This window comes from Cricetulus griseus, chromosome 8 (assembly GCF_003668045.3).
Source record: "Cricetulus griseus strain 17A/GY chromosome 8, alternate assembly CriGri-PICRH-1.0, whole genome shotgun sequence".
Taxonomy (NCBI): domain Eukaryota; kingdom Metazoa; phylum Chordata; class Mammalia; order Rodentia; family Cricetidae; genus Cricetulus; species Cricetulus griseus.
This window is the reverse complement of record NC_048601.1, coordinates 44,532,401-44,550,282: the sequence shown is the minus strand read 5'-3', so window position 1 is coordinate 44,550,282 and position 17,882 is coordinate 44,532,401. Positions and strand designations below refer to the sequence as shown.

Genomic DNA, 17,882 nt, shown 5'->3' with positions numbered 1-17,882 from the left:
AAAAAAAATGTTTTTAATTAGTAAAAAGAAGAAAGAAATACATATTCCTGGTCATAAGGCCTCTACTGTTACAGACTTTTCACAACCAGTAAGACAACCTAACCTTGCCCACACAAACTGAGGCTAGAGGAGTAAGGGGTTGGCCAGGGTTACATGACTTCCCGCTACTAAAGAGAAATGATGGACAGCCTCCGAAGTCTCCCTGTGAGCCTGCAATGCTCTTTCCCCAGAGAAGCTCACCAATCCCCATCTGTGTGTCCCTAAGTCACAGGGCTGCATGTGGTACATCCCTTATTATAAACACACAATAACTAAAAGTAAAACCTTCATCCCTTTCTTCTGACTTCCTGCCATCAGGAATCAGAATAAACCTTGCTACGATCAATCACATGACAAGGGACCTCCCACTTTCTCAAACTTGAAAGAGAGGGCCGCCATTCTATCTTGTGGGCCTAAACCCAGAGCCTCCGCAAACCTGCCATTTGTCAACACCTCACTATAACTGTCCTGTCAAAGGACAATCTACATCAATGTCCCCCTTGAAGCCCTAATTTAAGGTCTTACAGAGTGAGAGAAGGGAATCTGGTGAGTTTCAAGCTTAAGCTTCCTCTAGTTCCTATGAAAGTATTCAGGGGACTACTAGAAGGAAGATCTCTAGCACAAGCATTATAGCCCTTGGCATGTCACAATTACTGCAGTATGTCAGCTACTGTCACTGGATGGGTTAGACACAGAATGCACAGGTGTCAGGCTAAACCACTCTGTCTGCATTGTTTAGAAAATGACCCCAAGACTGGCTGATCGGGTGTACTGCTCCTAACCCCGAGGCTCTAATCAATCTAATACTCCAGCAGCCATGGAGGAAACAAAGCAGAGTATGAAGACATACTATACCCCATGACTGGTTTATCAACCACTAGAATAACGAGTATGCTAGATAAGGCCTTATCCACCACACACACACACACACACACACACACACACACACACACACATATTTACAGAGGATGGGCACAGGTTGGGGGAGAGACATGAGTTCAGAGGCCAGATATCAGTGTCAAGTGCCTCCTCAGTTGCTCTCCCCTTTACTGTCTCTGATCTTGGGGCTCCTGGATCTGGCTAGATGAGCCAGCCAGAAAGCAGTCTGTTGTTCCTCACTCCCAACATCTCCCCAGTACTGGGATCACAGACACAAACTAAGATGCCAGGCCTTTTCTACTGGGGATCCAAACTCAGGTCTTCATATATGCATCTCAGCCACTGGAATGAGCAAGATGCTGCCCCCAACTTTCTGTCTCCCCCGAGGCAGTACAGAGAAACCACAAGTGACATGCCACTCGCTGTTATATAACCCAGTCTGTAACTTTCAGAAATATGGAGAGAAAGTTTCCTTAATAATACCCAAATGCACCTGCTGTTAAAAATAGTACCACATCCCACTTGTTCCTGGAACGAGTCTTGGCTGCCTGTGCTGCAGAGCTATCCTAAGAGCAGAAGTCCCTTCCACTTATGGACATGGGGCCTAAATGTCACCAGAGCGCCTAGCCTTCCCACTACCTTGCTCCCATTGCCACAAAGGTCTCACATCAGGGTCTTCCCTCTGACACCTGCTCTTTCCTGAGATGGCTTACTATTCCCTTATGGTTTTGTTCCTGGGGTTCAGACTCTCAGGTAATGGGGTCCCAGGGGCTGCCAACAGACAAAAAAGCATTAGACATTGAGCCCACTGCAAGCATCCTGGCTAGAAAAAGAGAAATATTGGGCGGAGGGTCACTAATTTGGAAGAAACCATTCTCCTTTATACTGTGGGCTTTGTAACCCCATGTGCAGAGCCAGCTTCAGTTTCGAAAGCACTGCACCCCACTCCTTTGTGTGTCCCTCTATGTGTGCCAGTGCACACAGACACAGGAGGGCCCATGGGGACCAAAGGAGGCTATTTATCACTCTCTGCCTTATTCCCTTGAGACAGGGTCTGCCAAGGAGCCTGGAGTAAGGCTGGCCAGTGAGGTTAGACTCCACCCCTCCACAGTGCCGTGTTAAAGGCAAGCACAGGGCCATACTCCACTTTTTGCATGGGGACTTGAACTCAGCCCTTCTTACCCTTGCACAGCAGGTGTTCTCGGCCACTGAGCCATCTCCCCAGCTCCAGATGCCACTCCTTTCACAAAGACAAACTATACATCCTCCCCTGTCGACTACCATAAAAGGACCCTGGAAAGCCATAGACACACTAGGACAGGAGCCAATAGCGGGTGCTCATAGGTAGGTCAATACAGAACCTGGCCCAAACTTTGGTAGCACCCGCTCCTAATGCTCTGTGATCCTAAACGTGCGACTTGACTACTCAGCTTCTGCCTCCCTAACAATAAATCCAGACTGATAATATGCATCACACAGAGGTGCTGTTAGGAGTAAATGAGATAACCAATGTGATACTTAAGCTAGTGCAGGGGAAAAATAAGTGTCTAATGGATGTCTGCTATGATTATTTCTTACAAACATTACTAAAGTCAGAGAACGCAGGAGGGATACAAAGATTTCATCTCATGAGCCCATTCCAATCAATCAGACAAAACTGCATAGCCTACTGTGCAGGGGGAAATGGGCGAGCCACCATCAGAGCAGAACATGGCCAGAGGTCTGTGAATTTGGTCATCCTTGACCAAGGTCAACAGTATTACCCTCTGAACAAGGTATTAGAGGTGGCTAGCCCACATCTTCACCTGCAGTCGCTTTCAGTAACTCTGGTGACATAATCAACACAAATAATAATACACAGCACACTGAAATGAAATTAAAATGTACATTAACTAAATGATAGCTTAAATGTGCTAATTGCTCATTTTTCTTCAAGAAGGAATTAAAATGATGGCAATTCTCAACAGGCAGCTCAGCAGCCTGCATATGAAACGAGATGGAAATTTCCTTCTCATGGCCTCTGCGCATAACTCCAACCAAGTTAACAGAAATCGGAGTGTTTTTTAGAACAACGTGTAATAAAGCCCAGGTTCCTAGAATTTTACATCATGGAAAACATCATGAAAATCTAAAGGCTGACTGCCTTCCTCCTTGGTACGGTTTATTGATAAGCAAGGTTAACACGTAAAGGGAACATGTGAGAGTTATCCCACTGGCTCAGCACCTGGCATACACGGGTACCCCCCTTCCAGAGAGACACCGTGCCGCAGAATGAAAGTCAGCCGCCGGTTCTCACACCACCACTTCCTCGACAAGTCAGAGCCAGGGTTGACACATAGGTAAAGGAGGGGGGTGAGAATGGCCTCCCCCTCTTATCTTCTCCAACGTCACAGAAATTAAAAACAAACGAATACCGCAACCTCACAATGTTTCTCACCTAAAACACCCAAACCAGAAAACAGGAGAGAATAAACTACCCAGTAGGTTTCAGGGGACAAGGTGCAGGTATGTCTGTCAAAAACCCTTCTGCAAATGTTTAGACACAAGAGGACGAAACACTGCAAGACTGTCTCAGAAAAACAAAAGGCTGAGGATGGAGCTTACTTCATAAGCACAGCCCTGGGTTTAATCCCCAGCACAAAAGGACATAAACATAAATGTGTGTATGTATGTATACATACATATATACTTCTATATTTCTATGTTCTCACACTCTATCCTGTTGAGGCAGGACCTCTCTATCTGCACGTCACACACCAGGGTAGCTGGCCTGCAAGCTTTCAAGTAATCCTATTTTACTGCGGTCTCCATCTTCACTGTAGGGATACCATGACTACACACGTAGGGTACTACAGGCAGCTTTTAAGGTGGGTCCTGGGAACTGAACTCCAGATTCTCGAGCTTGCATGGTTAGCACTTCTACAACCTAATACTCAGCCCCTCCCCTGGCCCTTACATGCAGAATCCTTTTACTGAACTTTTCAGTGACTGTGTACCAAATAAGGGCCAACTGGGTACACAAAGGTCAACTTGAAAGACTTCCCTAGAGCCACTTGCTTTAGAAATGATGCTGCTGACCTCACGAATGGTGAACTGATAACCTACAAGACTGAAGGTGGAAAATTCTTAGAGACGTCTGCCACAAGCACAAGAACGGAAAGGAAAATGATAAAATCCTGTGTTATGAGTGTTCGCCATCCTTTAGGCAAGAAGTGTGTGTAGGTGTCAAAGGAACAAAAGCTACCCGATAGATTAAAAGTTTATTCTAAAGCAAATTAGTATGTCCAGAAAAAATGCTTATATAATCCCACAAGGGGCTTAGAGAGGAATGGGAAACACCTGCAATATAAATGCAGATCACCTTTATTACAAAGTTGGGTCATATTCTGATTCCTAGCCTAATTTCCTATATCATAAAACCTATATTCAATTTTATAAATAGCGTAGAGCAAGAATCATAAATTTAGTTAATGCAGAAATTTAACAGATTTTTTTTAAAAAATGAGAGTGAGAAACGGCTGTTTCAGAGCAAGTATCAGAAAGGGTTCTTTCTTGGAAGCTGTTTTTCCCTCTGACGCCACCTCCTTGGGGACATAACTAGAGAGAAATAAATTTCACAGCTAATATATATGAAGTAACATGTTTAACATTATCCAATGAATTTATATCTACCTACAGCATATAAATTTATTCCACATAAACTGTCGCCTCCAACAGAATTCATTAAAATAACGTTACAGCTTCTGAATTAAATGCAATCTTCTAATTGGAATTTAATCTTACAATAGTAGTCGGTGGGTTTTATTTTTTAATTGACAAACGGAATAATTCATTCATGTGCTTCATAGTTCTCTCTGAAGGATATAACAGCACATTTGACACGGGGTGGCTGGCCACTGCTGCGAGAATGGAAGGTCATTCATGGCTATCCTGCCTCTGCTCGTGGGTAGCAAAGGATGGACACTGTCCATGCTGAATGCATGCATCACAAATATAGTCTATAACCTCCATGAAAACGTCTGATCTTCATCAAGCCAGACAATGGCTTCTATCACTGGCTGTTAGCCAATTAGCTATGTGGAAAATATTCAGCCAATTACATTACTTATATTAGGTTAGGGACTGGAGAGAGAGGCAAAATAAACGTGTTGAAAATACTGGGGAGATAAAATTTAAGTTGACACTGTCTCCGCATTCTAGAGCCCAAGTTATACAATCTGATAGGCAGCTGCCAGTGCTTATAAATGCTTATTAAATCTCGCTTCTCTTTATGGCATGAGAGAAGATCTGTATTTTTACCAATATTAGCTTCATTGTGTTATGAAAGAGACCAAAATACTTAAGATCATTCGCCCCAGCTTATAAAACATATTATATAGTTTATTAAATTGTTAAAATTACTTTTCAAAGTCAAAATTTCACAGACTGGAAGTTTAAGCACAACCAAGTGGCTTGGCCCAATGACAGGCTGCAACCCAAGGTGGCCCCAGAAAGGGATGTGTCATCCTGTACTTCTGTCTCAGATCTCTGGCAAACTGCATGCATCTCCCCTGAAATCTGAATGGTCATGACACCTCCTGAAACCAAGGGAGTGAGGAAGGGAAGGAGGAAGGGAGTTTGCTCTCAAGTTTTACTTAAAAAGCAAAGATGCCCAGCTTCACAAAGTAAGTAACCCCTTGCCTGACTTGAAGTGAAATGGGTTTGGACCTTCCAAGTTTCTACTTCTCTGCAAGTCAAAAGTTAAGAATGATCATGAGAAAGATCAAAAAGAAATCGAAACTAGGAAAACGGTGAAGTTGGTAAAGTGCTGGCCGCGCATGCATGAGGACCTGAGTTCAGGTCCCCAGCAATCATATATAAAAGCTGCACTTGTCATCTCAGCTCTGGGAAGCTAGAAACAGACTCAACAAGATTTGCCTTCTCTGCAAGTTCCAGGCAAGCAAGAGACCCAGTCTCCTAAAACAAGGTGATGTTGGATGAGGTTGATCCATGAGGTGCACGTGGGTGCATGAGAAAGGGTGCATGAGAAACTCGACACAAAAGAGTGAAAACAACACCAACAATGTGAGCAAATCACACACATCACTTGGTGCTCACAGTGTGTCATAAGATCTGCGGAGAGTTAGGTGATAGGGACCACATACGCCAGAGCACAGCCTGACAAATAAGCCAGAACCTCTGCTATTCCTCGTCAATCTTCTCGGGAACACTATGCAAATCCAGACTGTTATTATCACATTTATTAATAACCATGGCTAGCTGCCTATTAAATATGCAACAGACTTGGCCACTCTTTACTCCATGCCTCAGACAGGGAACGACATTAACTGATGCTTCATGCTCACACCAGGCAAACAGAAGGCAACTCAGAGGTCTTCCAGGTGAATGGCTGGCTTAAAGAGCCACAGCCCACAGACAGACTCCTCTTTCTCATTCCTTACCTTGTTACACAGATACTGTTTACTGCTAACATTGATTCAGTACATTCCCCATCTTCTGACCCTACAACTTTTGCTATCATGATCTATTTGTGCAAACCTTTTATCGCAGTTTCATTCCCCGGCACCCAAGGCAGGCAATGTGTGGTTCTAACCACCCACCCTGTGGACCTGACCTGCTTTACCATGAGGACACGTTCCAGGAAATGCTTCACTCAGAACAAGACTTGATTTTGAGACTAAAGACTGCAAATGCTTAGCAATTGTTTAGTTACTCAATAAACTATAGGGTGTAAAAGGCACACGATTATGACTGAGTTGACAGTGAAAGGACTCCACTGGCCTTCAGGTGTGCAGCATGTGGGCAGGACAAGTCACTGCAGCAAAGAGAATTTGTCCCTTGCTCAGTGCCTCAGAGACAACTTGGGGATGGATGAAAATATCAGAAGGAATGTTCCAGCTCACAGAACCTCTAACTTCCTACTAAAAACACAGCCACGGGAAGTTTACTGTAGCCTGGGAAACACAACGCATTTCCTTATTTATAAAAACTAACACTGCTATTCAATACGGCCTAACAGTAGTTCTTTTTTAAAAGAGTGATTTTCATTACAGTCCTTCAGACGGATTTTTCTGATAGTCTTAACAACTGAAATTGACAAGTAAAATAGGCCGACTATTCATTAAACCTATTCATGTGGTTTTGTTCAATTTCATACAACAATTTCATGACAACGAGACTGAGTCAGACTCTCAGTACTGAATTCAGGGGTGACAGGTAAGAGAGGCTGGGCTCAGTGACATTTCAAGACCTTCAGAATCCCAACCACTTCTATGAATTCTCATTTGTAATCCAGACAGACTAAAGCTCTACTCTCTACTCCACCTGTATGTGCGCCAACTGCTCACCCATCTGCAGGCCATTCACCAAGGCCTATCAAAAAGACTATCCACTGGAAGCCTTCTTTGAGGGACCCCCAGGCCTGGGTCAGGACCCAAAAACATTATTTAAGATTTCACTCAGCTCTAACAGTCCATGACATCATTGGCTGTTTTATTTTTATACTACGGACATCCTTGCCTCTTGTTTATTGCTGATTGTCTGCCTACTTCTTGTCAATGACTGCACAGAAAATAATGGAATGATATTGTCTCCCTGTCCGGCTGTAGTATAATGAAATGAAAAGTATGGCTAGTCTGCTAAGAAACATGAAAGCCAACAGACTCTTGAAGGGCAGCATGGTATACAGCAATGGGACTAGTTGTTTTGTAATGTTCTATGAAATCAGCATGTCAACATGCTCCCTAGCCATGAAATCTTCAACAATCTGGCCCAAACATCTGAATGTATAGCAGTGTTTCCGAGACGCACCCATCACCATATCCTGGAAAGAGTGGTCAATTGAGGACCAATTCCTATGTCCATTCCTAAACTAAGCTCAGGGACCGAGATATCGAATCAGACTGGATGGGCCTAGGCAGTGCCGTCTGTCCGTAAATGAAGAAGGTTTGAGCAACTGAGAGTGACACCATCTAATCCATCACCACACGTGGAATACATCACAGTATATGGAATACAGGGAATCAAAGGCAAGAGATTATATACTTGTCAGTTAATTACTAGTTAACTTTGAATATGTGTTCCTTTTGCCCTATTATGCTTCTCCCAATTAAATATATTTTGAATACAATTCCACTAATGAGATGAGTCTATGCCAATGGCTCTTAGTACCTCACATCATTCAACAAATACCTCACACTAAATGGTTCCTATAAATAGGCTCTATTCTAGGACAAAGCTACTATGGAAGGTCAGACATTTCCCCCAAAACCTGTGCCTCAGTAAGTGACTAGGTATAAGGGCAAGTCACAATTATTCATTATTACACGGGAAGCCATTGGTTTCTCAGGAACATGGTAGATGGTATCAAATATGGAAAATATACATAACAGGAAAATATGTTCCTTTTAACATGCCTCTGAATGACCTGATAAGGCAGGTGACAGGAGGAAAAGTCCCTAGAAATTTTTAAGAGAACTGTTGACAAACCAAAATTTGCAACCCTTTGACTTTTCCAGGAGCCCATTATGTGAGGGCTGATGACTGGGACCCTCTCCGGGAGCAAACTGGAACTAAAGATGAAGTAATCAGAGCTGTATAGCAGGGTGGCTTGTATTACTGGTAAGTTATGACAGGGCTCAAAAAGCAATTTCTCAGGCAATGGTGTATTCCTTCCAAATTCTGACTGTCCAAGCTTCAGAGTGTTATTAAAACAAAGAGCCAAGTGAGAAAAACTCCCTCATGTCTTCCTCAGATTTCTTTCAGAATTATCCTGAAAAGTTTAACAACGAGATGAACACCATGATCCGTCCCTGCTCTCACGATGTGCTCATTGCCTCCTTGGGGGGCCACAGTCTTCATTGACTCTTTTTTTTTTTTCTTTTTGGTCTTGTGACGTTTCAAATGAATAGTTACCAACTTTGACTCACCCTTTTGGCTAGCAGGCATCACACCCATCCATTCATGGCTGAAGGCAAGTCAGAGAAGGGGGCGCAGCCCTCACCATGGCCGAAAGGGTTCCCTTGGAAACTGGGATTGTCAGCAGAAGCTCCTGGGACACTGTAACACAAAAATGTTGTTTACACATAACTCCGATGTAACTTCTGAAACCACTACTTCCTTAAATGTGAAAACAGCAACACAGACACCACTGTAGACATGGGGAAAACACCGTTCCAGCAGTGTGATGCTAACAAGCAGGAACTGGAAGTTGTTTTTGAACGACAAAGGCCATTAGTTGAAACTTTTCTACCATCTTTTCAAATAGTTCAGCATTTCAAATGCACTGTGTCCTATCAGAAAGGGTTTGAGTAATATGAAACCATGTGAAGTCGAACCTTATACACATAAATAAAAGCATCTTTCTTTGTCAGATAATGCTCTTTGCCAGAGGATGAAAAAAAAAATCACTCAAAAGTGATTAAAAATAAAACTAATGAATTAAACTCATTTGAGATAATAATAATCATGAAGAAGAAACTAGTAACTGAACAATGTCATAATTTTATGCAAAATAATTCCATTTTAATATTCAGGTGGTCCTGAGTTCTGCAAGGGCCACACTCACGCACATATCCCCACTGAGAGTTTTGAGACAATGCAAAACTCCTCAGAATTGAGGAGCCTCAAATCCAGCCTCAGAACAGCCGTGTTCAACTGTGGCCCTTTGTACAAAGCCTTTCACATCTTGAGATTCCATCCAGTCTTGTCACCTGCAAATAGGCATCCACCAGTGCTCACATACCTCCTCTCAGCAGTCTTGGCTACCCTATCATAAAGCGTGGTTATTTTTAAGGAACTTCAAGTATTAGCTTCTCCTTTAACATCTTGATTATGAGGTTTATGACATGAATCACTCTATGCCCAACTGTCATCAACACCAAAGATGGGCTGTGGGCAGAGTGTTGCAAATGTTTAGAAAGACTTTGACTGTGGTACAGGGACCAAGTGCTATTGAGCTGGTGGTCAGTGCAGACAGCCTCCTCTGGGGGTCCACAGAAAGCTTCCCTTCCCCACTGGAACATGGCATCAACTCCACAGAAACTCAGTCCCAGTGTATTCCAGATCAGACCTTCTCCAACTGAGGAAGTATCACTGAAATCTGTTCAAAATGCAGACCTTGCTTTCCAGAACTCATTTAATATGTCTGAAGTGGACCTGAGACTACCCTGAAACCAAATGGCAAGTCTTGTGCTCCAGTTGTCACAGATATCCTTGAGTCACAAACTCAGATTGTCTCCCAGACTTAAAGACGTTCCCCAAAGCTATGGAGTCTCTCACATAGCAAAAAGTCATATGCTAGGGCAGGCCCTCATTCTCTGGGTAAAATCTAAGCACAGTCTAAAGAGCCCTACATCACCTGCTCTCTGATTCCTTGATAGGACCTCATTCTACCAATTCTGCCCCTCACTACAGCCAAAGCAGACCCAGTAGGCTTCTTCCTGCTCAAAGTGAGCCACAGGTCTGGTGTCCTTGTCAGTCCAGCCCCTGGCATCCTACCAGTCTACTCCTTACAGGGAGGGTTCTTTCTCATCTGAGTACTAGGGGCACAAGTTACTTCAAGAGCCTGTCCTACAAACTAAAGCCTACCTCATACTTATCCCCAATTGTATCAACCTAGTTGCCAGCATTGTTTCCAAACCCTTGCCTCGTTTATTCGCCTGTGTTCCTCATTAGACTATCACTTCCATGAGAAAAAGGGTTTGCCCGTCACTTTAAAACTCCCAGAAAAGCACTGCCCGCAAAGAGGCACACCATACAGATGTTTAGTCAACAAATGACTCAAAAATTACAATTAGTAAATCAGCACCTTCTAAAGAAGAACTGCCATCAATACATAGCTAGATAGAAGATACTGTCTAAAGGATTTCACAATCATTAATCCATTCCATAAGAAATGTGTTATAGGGCCTGAAAGACAGTTCAGCAGTTAAGAGCACTGGCTGCTCCTTCAGAGACCCCAGGTTTGATTCCCAGCATCCATATGGTAACTCACAAATTAGCTATAACCACCATTCTAGGGAATCTGACACCATCTTCTGGTCTTTATAGGCAAATGCAAATAGTGCACACATGTATGCTGGCAAAACACCCACTGGAACGGGATGGAATGGAATGGAATGTTAGGATAGAACAAAATAAATAGAACAGAATAGAACTTGTATTACTAAGTAGCTAATATAGATACTGAGGCACAGAGAATCCCAGTGATTGTAAACTTACTGTAAAGCTTACTCCAAGAAATGCACTTTCCCAAGCCACTGCACAAATGCAAAGTTTCAGATCCTAAATTAGATGGCCTTCTGACATAGGCTTCTGAAGCAGCCCCGATCAGTTGAGCCTTGGCTACGAGACCTTGTGGAAGACACTTCGTCTCTCATCAGGGAATCCTCCTTTTACGTATAGGAAGAGCTAAAGCACCCACAATCATTAGGCACATAGCAACACACAGTGCGGTTTCTAGGGCATCTGCTGCCACAGACAAGTGCACTAAGTCAGATTTCCTCCAGCAGATTCCAGACGCGTTCCAAGATAGCACCTGATATCCTTAATAGTTTATATTTAAAGAAGGAAAAGGGGGAGGAAGAGGAAGAGTAGAAGGGAAGGAAGAAAGAATTAAAAAAGAATGGCTGAAGTTACTCTTTTGTCTCTGATTCTAGAACAACTTAGAAGTCCAGAGGAGTGGGAGTAGTGCCAGTGAGCACAGGAGGGGGCGGGGTTAACCACAGAAAGTTTCTGGTCAGCTGATTCCTTTTTGGAGGAACTGCCTTCAGCAAGTTTTAGAAGGAATTAGAAGCTGGGATAGAAGAAGGGTAGCAGAGTCCAAATTCCTACTGAACAGCCTGGGGCTAGGCAGTGAGCAAAGGGCCAGCAAAGCAGAGAGAGTGAGGCTGAGCAGAAGACTGCCCCGAGGGGTTTTCTTTTCCTAAGTGACTAGGGCAGCTTTCCAGTCAAGCCACTGGTGGGTCAAGCCACAGCCTGGGACTCTGCTCAGCAACTCTATCAGGATTCACTTAAAATGCAGAAGGGTAACTGGGAATACCCAAAAATAAAGAACCAAGTTCCACAGTGGTTTGTGGGACAATTCTGTTTGGTTTGGGGGTGTTTGGTTGAGCATCCACCAGACAGACACTGTTTCCACTCAGCTTTGTAACTAACTAGAACGCTTAACTGCTCTGAGCTCCAGAAATGAAAAATACAGCCACTGAAGAAAGACAGATATCCAAATAAATTATCCAGAACACTGCCCAGAGGCAAAAGCTGTCTACCTAGAAGTGTATACCCAGAAAAACTATCTTTCGAAACAGAAGGTGAAAAGAGAGCCTTCCAGACAAAAAGGAGTTTATCACTTCTTTTGGGGGACAGTCTGAGAGATTAGTGGTAAGCTAAAAGAAAATTATTTCAAAGAACGGTTCTTTGATTTCACTATGTAGTGTCGAGCCAAAATAATGGGAGCCTGAGAGGAAACAAGCAAATGCATTAACAGAGCAAAGGGCAGGTCTCAAAATTTTTAAATATACATGAACACACACCCCAGTCCTAGACTTCTTATTCAAACTCATTTGTTCTTTCTTCACACTGTAGTTATGTCAATCACCAAGAGCAGGGTGGCATATTCAAGCCGAGGCACTAGATTTAGAAGCAGATCCTACCTTCCATACAGGCCCTTCTCCATCAGCTTGCAGAGATCTGCATGGCTACCCCAGGAAACTACAGCCCACCATATTTCTCCCTGAGCTCTCCAGGCCAAGACACTGGGGGCGCAGTCCTGGGCAGTTCTGGCTGCAAGCATCACAGGGGCATTGTTCTCCTCCACTCCCCTACAGCCCTAAAGAGGCCTGAGCCCAGGAGGTCAGCTGTAACACTGCTCCAACCTGCTAATCAAGAGCTGCAATAAATTAAAAGCCCATTAAAATATTTTAGAAAAAGCCTAGAAGTGCTCAAACATTAATTGTGCCATATTCAATCTGTTTTCCTAGAGATTTGAAAAGCCAGATTACCACCCTGGGGGTCATTAGAAAGAATGAAGCTTTCTCCCTTTTCCATTTACATATTTAAAAATGCATACATCCTGGCAGTGGTCAGTAACTCCTTTCCAAGGCTTTGCAAGTCCTGTGGCTACTTCCAAATGCCACTGTCTCGCCACACAGAAGGGAGGCCCAAGGGAGCCTAGTCTGCTTTGTTTTGTTTTGGGGTTTTGGGTTTTTTTGGGGGGAGGGGTTGTTTTGTTTTGTTTTTTAAAGCAACAGAACCAAAGCCCAGGGCCCTTGGTTGCAAAACAGCTCTGGGAAAAACAGGTAGAGGCAGCAACAAAACAACAGTGATGTTTTCTTGTTTTGTTCTCCCCTGTTTATTTTCCCCTGAAGCAATCACTGCTTGGTACAAAAGTCTGCAGGGAGCTGGGAAGAGCAGCTGTGGTTCCCCGGAGGCCAGGACCCAGCAATCAAGTTGTTTACCAAACACTGCCAGGCACCGGGAAAACAACAACAGCACAGGCAGGCTTTGCATCTATTTTTCAAAAACAACCTCCCAAACCCTGGGTTGCTGGGGAACCGCCCTGCATAGCTCTGGCTGAGAAGAGAAGTGGGAAATTAAAGGCATGGACTGCACTGAGTGACTGCCCTCCCTCCCCCAAGGTCTGCATGTAATCAGGATTCCATTTCTACTGAAGACTGTCTATCCTAAAAGGGAGGACTGAGCGCCAGCAGAAATGCAAGCAGTGAATTCATGCATGAGGCATTTCCAAGCTTACATTCCAGGGAGGCTCTGTCCATAAGCCCCCAGGGGTGGTTTTCCATTTTGATCAAGCAAGAGGGTCTATGTGGGGCTTTCTAAAACACAGGCCCTAGTATTCAGGAGGTTGATCTAACATAGGGACTGGGAATTTCTAGAACGTTCTGAAGTGATGCTGGTATTCCTGGTGAGACTCTCTGCTAGGAAGCTAGATGACCTCTCATTTAGCCCTGCTGAAGACTGGGGGATGTGTTCTCCATTTGGACCTCTTCTAGTGGCTCAACAGGGAAAGCATGGCAGTATAATGTACAAAGATATTCCCCAAACAAAATGAAGGAATAGTTGTCTATTGGCTCCTCCACGTTCTCTGCCCAACATTTCCCAACTGGTTTGGTCCAGAAGGTTCCCTCTGGATTTTAGTTGGGTTTAACCAATGACAGGTGTCAACTCTGGAGGAAAAAAGAAGACAGGACATTCATTCCCCCAGCTCTGCCCCCACTGGGCTCTACAGATTGACTAAGTCCCTCTTCGGCTGCTCACAATTCCTGCCTGGCATCCATACCAATTACTGTCTCCCCATTTACAGGCTGGGACCCACCATGTGCCCTTGTTCCCTTCGGCTTTACGAGAAATACAAGCCATCCATTTCCTTCAAGAACCCTTGACTCAAGTTTCATTGAGTATGCTGCCCATCAAGTATCTCTTGGTTTAAGAACTCAAAATCTACAATTTTATACATACATAATAAAAACATGTATACACATACAAACATGCCAATTGTTTAACTATGAATCCAACCAAAAAGTGAGAGGGTTTTTTTTGAAATATGCAAATCAGATTAGTGAGAAGACCTCCAGCCCCTTGACCAATGACATCTCCTAAGTCCTAAGGTTCCTTTGGTCCTCTGGTACTACAGGAGGAGTGGGCCCATTGTGTCTAACCAGTTATACAACCTGAGAGGTAAGCATGAGAGCTTCCAAGCCTGCACTAATTTACTAACTTCGTTTCCTTTGTTGCAAATGGCACCAAAATAGAAAGAGAACAGAGGTGGGCGGAGCAGGCTCCATCACCACCCTGTGAATAACTTTCTGACAACAGTGAACCCAGTTCAAAAAGCACCTCACTGAAGGGGAAGAAGAAAAATACGACAAATGGAGTGCTGTCAGCTCATAAATAAAACGCCAATCTGCCTCAACTACAAGTCTTGGAGAAGAACAAATAATGCTGCTCTTTTTAGGGCAGCAACTGTAACTCAGGTGTGTTCTGAATGAGCAGTAAGCATTGGTCCCCGAGGTACTAGTACCCTAGTGAACACTGTCGTCTTATTTACTCAGATAGGTCACAGCACGAACACAGTGGCAATTAAGTTCCTGAGAACTAATCACTATTCCTCTAAACTCTATGAAGAATTCCTGCAACTCATCAGAGAACATTCTGGTATGTATGTTCAAAAACAAGGTTTTAAGTGAACCCTCTAGATTAATTACACCACAGGAAGAATATGATGTCTCCTTAATTACTTTTCTAGATCATCGAGGTTTAACGAGAACCTTCCTGGTTTGTTTCCATGCACACACAAAACAGAATATGCAGGACTTTCCCTCTGAAGTGTGAAGACTGGCGGCGGTGGGGGGTGGGGGAGAGGTTCTTCTATGTCGTCTATCCTTTCCTGAGCTGAGCCCTGCTAAAAAGTTCCAGATCCAACTAGGTAACCTAGTCCCTCTTCAGGAAAGAGGCAGAGCAACAAGCTACCCTCCCAAATAGCTGCTTACCTCTGGACACACACATCCCCTATCCACCCCAAACCAAGATCCCAGTGGAAGAGGGGTCTTGCCTTTATCCTTATACATCTCCATCTTTTTCTGAAGCCATGTAATCCACACCAGGCAAATAGAGGAGAAGGAGCTGGAGTCTTTGATTCCTCTGCTGGAGCCAATTGAATGTCCTTCTCACAGCCTCCTTGCTGGCATCCACCCACAAGAAGATGCCACCACTCTCCTGCACTGTGATGCCTGGATCCTTCAAAACCCTTGCTCCCATGAGCCCATGCAAGAGGACCACAGCTCCCAGCTCAGCCACACAGCATTTACCTTCCAATGTGAAGGGCACCCTACTATATAACTCTATTGTGGCCACCAGAAGATGGTCCTTCTGGCAGCCAGGCCAAGGCTCTAACAGGTCTGACAGGGAACAAAGCACTGAAGACATGTGTGCTCCTGAGTGAGTGATTACAGACTTGCTTATTCTAGAAGCTTCAGCACATTTTCAAACCAGTATAGTACAGTACTCAGCAGTGTGGGCTGCAGAACTGACTGAGCTTATCCTAGCTATGCCACTCAGTAGGTGTAACCCTGAAGTTCCTTTGTTACTTGAAAACTGGAATAATGTTTGCCTGAACACTATAGCATGATTTAATTGCTATGAATTTTGAAGAAATGGCCCCTACAGGCACCATGTACTGGGGGCTTTGTTCCCTTACATGTGTTTATGGGTTTGGGAGAAGTAATTGGATTCTGAGAGCTCTGACTTAATCACCACATTAATCCCTCCATGGATATATAGTAAGATGGTATTACTGAGAGTTGGTGAAAAGTAGGAAGTGTGGCCAATTTAGGAGAAGCAGGTCACTCACAGGGTCATGGAAGGATGGGTTTTCTCCTCTGTCTCCGCTTCCTGTCTGCCAGGGGTTGGGGGTTTTGTTTCACCATATGCTACTGGTTTTGATGTTCACCCTTTTCTTAGGCCCACATTGGAGTCAGCTGACGACGGACTGAATCCATGAGCTAAAATAAATCTCTGCTCTATCCTATTTCTTGGTTGTTTGTCACAGCAATGAAAGATCTGTTCGATCCATTCATGAAAAATCTCATCCACTTCCTCCACAACTGAGGCCATGGTCAAACTGTGAGTCTGACTGCCCCTCCCCGCCCCACAAGGATTTTTCCACCCCTATAAACCTCAAGTCCTGAAACCTTCCCCAGGAAGCATCCTTCCACTGAGCTATTTCTAACTGGATCACTCCTCTGTAGTTAGCTCCCTGACACTGAAACAAAATCACTAATATCTTGAGTAGCATTAGCTGAGATCTTTTGTGGTACCCAGGACCCTGAAAGCCCATGTGTGAATTCCTGAAGAAGTCCTGGTCCTTTCTCGATGTCCCATCTGAGCTTTTTCATTCCCTCATGAGATGTGTGTGAAACAGGTGTGATGATTCCTTATACAATAGCGCAGTGCACAGAGGGCCTCCCACATGGTGCTCATCTGGGGCTCCCCCTGCAGGAGCCAGGACCCACAGGCCTACTTTGCAGCCAAACCATGAGAGTGGCTCCTGAAAAAAATCCAGGATCATAAGTTCAATTTCACAAAGTACCTTCCACTCATGGTCCAATTCAACAACCCAAGGCATGAATCCCTCACCTCATTCTCATAGCAAGCTGGGCTTAGCTAGGCCAGCAGGTTGGCTGCCTGCTGGCAAGGAAGGTGGTATCCCTGTCCCTAAGGCCCAAGGGAGCTTGAAATGACAGGCAAGTGAACAGAAAGCTGGCTGCCATCTGGGTCCTTTATAAGGTTTCTGTGGTAAACATATTTGATTGGCCAGGCTTCTCATGATAAAGTATTTTGTTTTGTGTCTTGTTCTCTAAACATGTTTATTTGAAGGGAGAGCTTTTTTTGATAGCTAGCACACTTGTTTTTCACACTGTAAAATTCAAAACATATTTTCCAGTCTGTGATAAACAACTCAAGGTGGTAAACAAATTACATTATTTCATCTTCACATGGGGGAGGCAAACCTATATTTTTATTCAAAGGCCTGAACTAGGTTGGGGGTAAGCAAGGCTCTCTACTGCACAAGAACAAGCCTCATGCTGATGGTACTGATAAATATGATGCTACTGAAAACAACAAATTAAAATGCTGAGTCCAGCAGAAGGTGGGGAAAAGCAGATTGTTTCAGTTTCCCCAGCAGGAAGATGGAGGGGAAGCCGGCCACAGCACCAGGGGTAGCCATATCAATTCCTAACAGCAGTGCTTTCTGGGAAAAAGTCATATGACCCACATAACTAGGAGTTGATAAGAGAGGGAAAATGGAACATCACCAAGAATGGAGAGATCAACCAGGGCATGGGATTGGTGGCCATTTTATTTATTTATTTATTTATTTATTTATTTATGCATTTTGAGACCTGTTCTGAGTGATGATTTCTGCCTGCTTTAAAATTGGTAAACAGTTA

At 44.0% G+C, this 17,882-nt stretch overlaps 1 protein-coding gene across 8 annotated transcripts in view; it reads right to left on the bottom strand.

Moving 5' to 3' along the window:
* The window catches only part of Foxp1 (forkhead box P1), a 603,661-nt gene that overhangs the window by 505,205 nt on the left and 80,574 nt on the right, over positions 1-17,882 (bottom strand). For 7 of the 8 annotated variants that reach the window (XM_027428970.2, XM_027428965.2, XM_027428964.2 and 4 more), the window contains one exon: positions 8,847-8,976. The exons of the other annotated variant lie outside the window; for it this stretch is intronic. The gene's annotated coding sequence lies outside the window, so the exon portion shown is untranslated. The remainder of the gene's footprint in view (positions 1-8,846; positions 8,977-17,882) is intronic. 8 annotated transcript variants of the gene reach the window in all.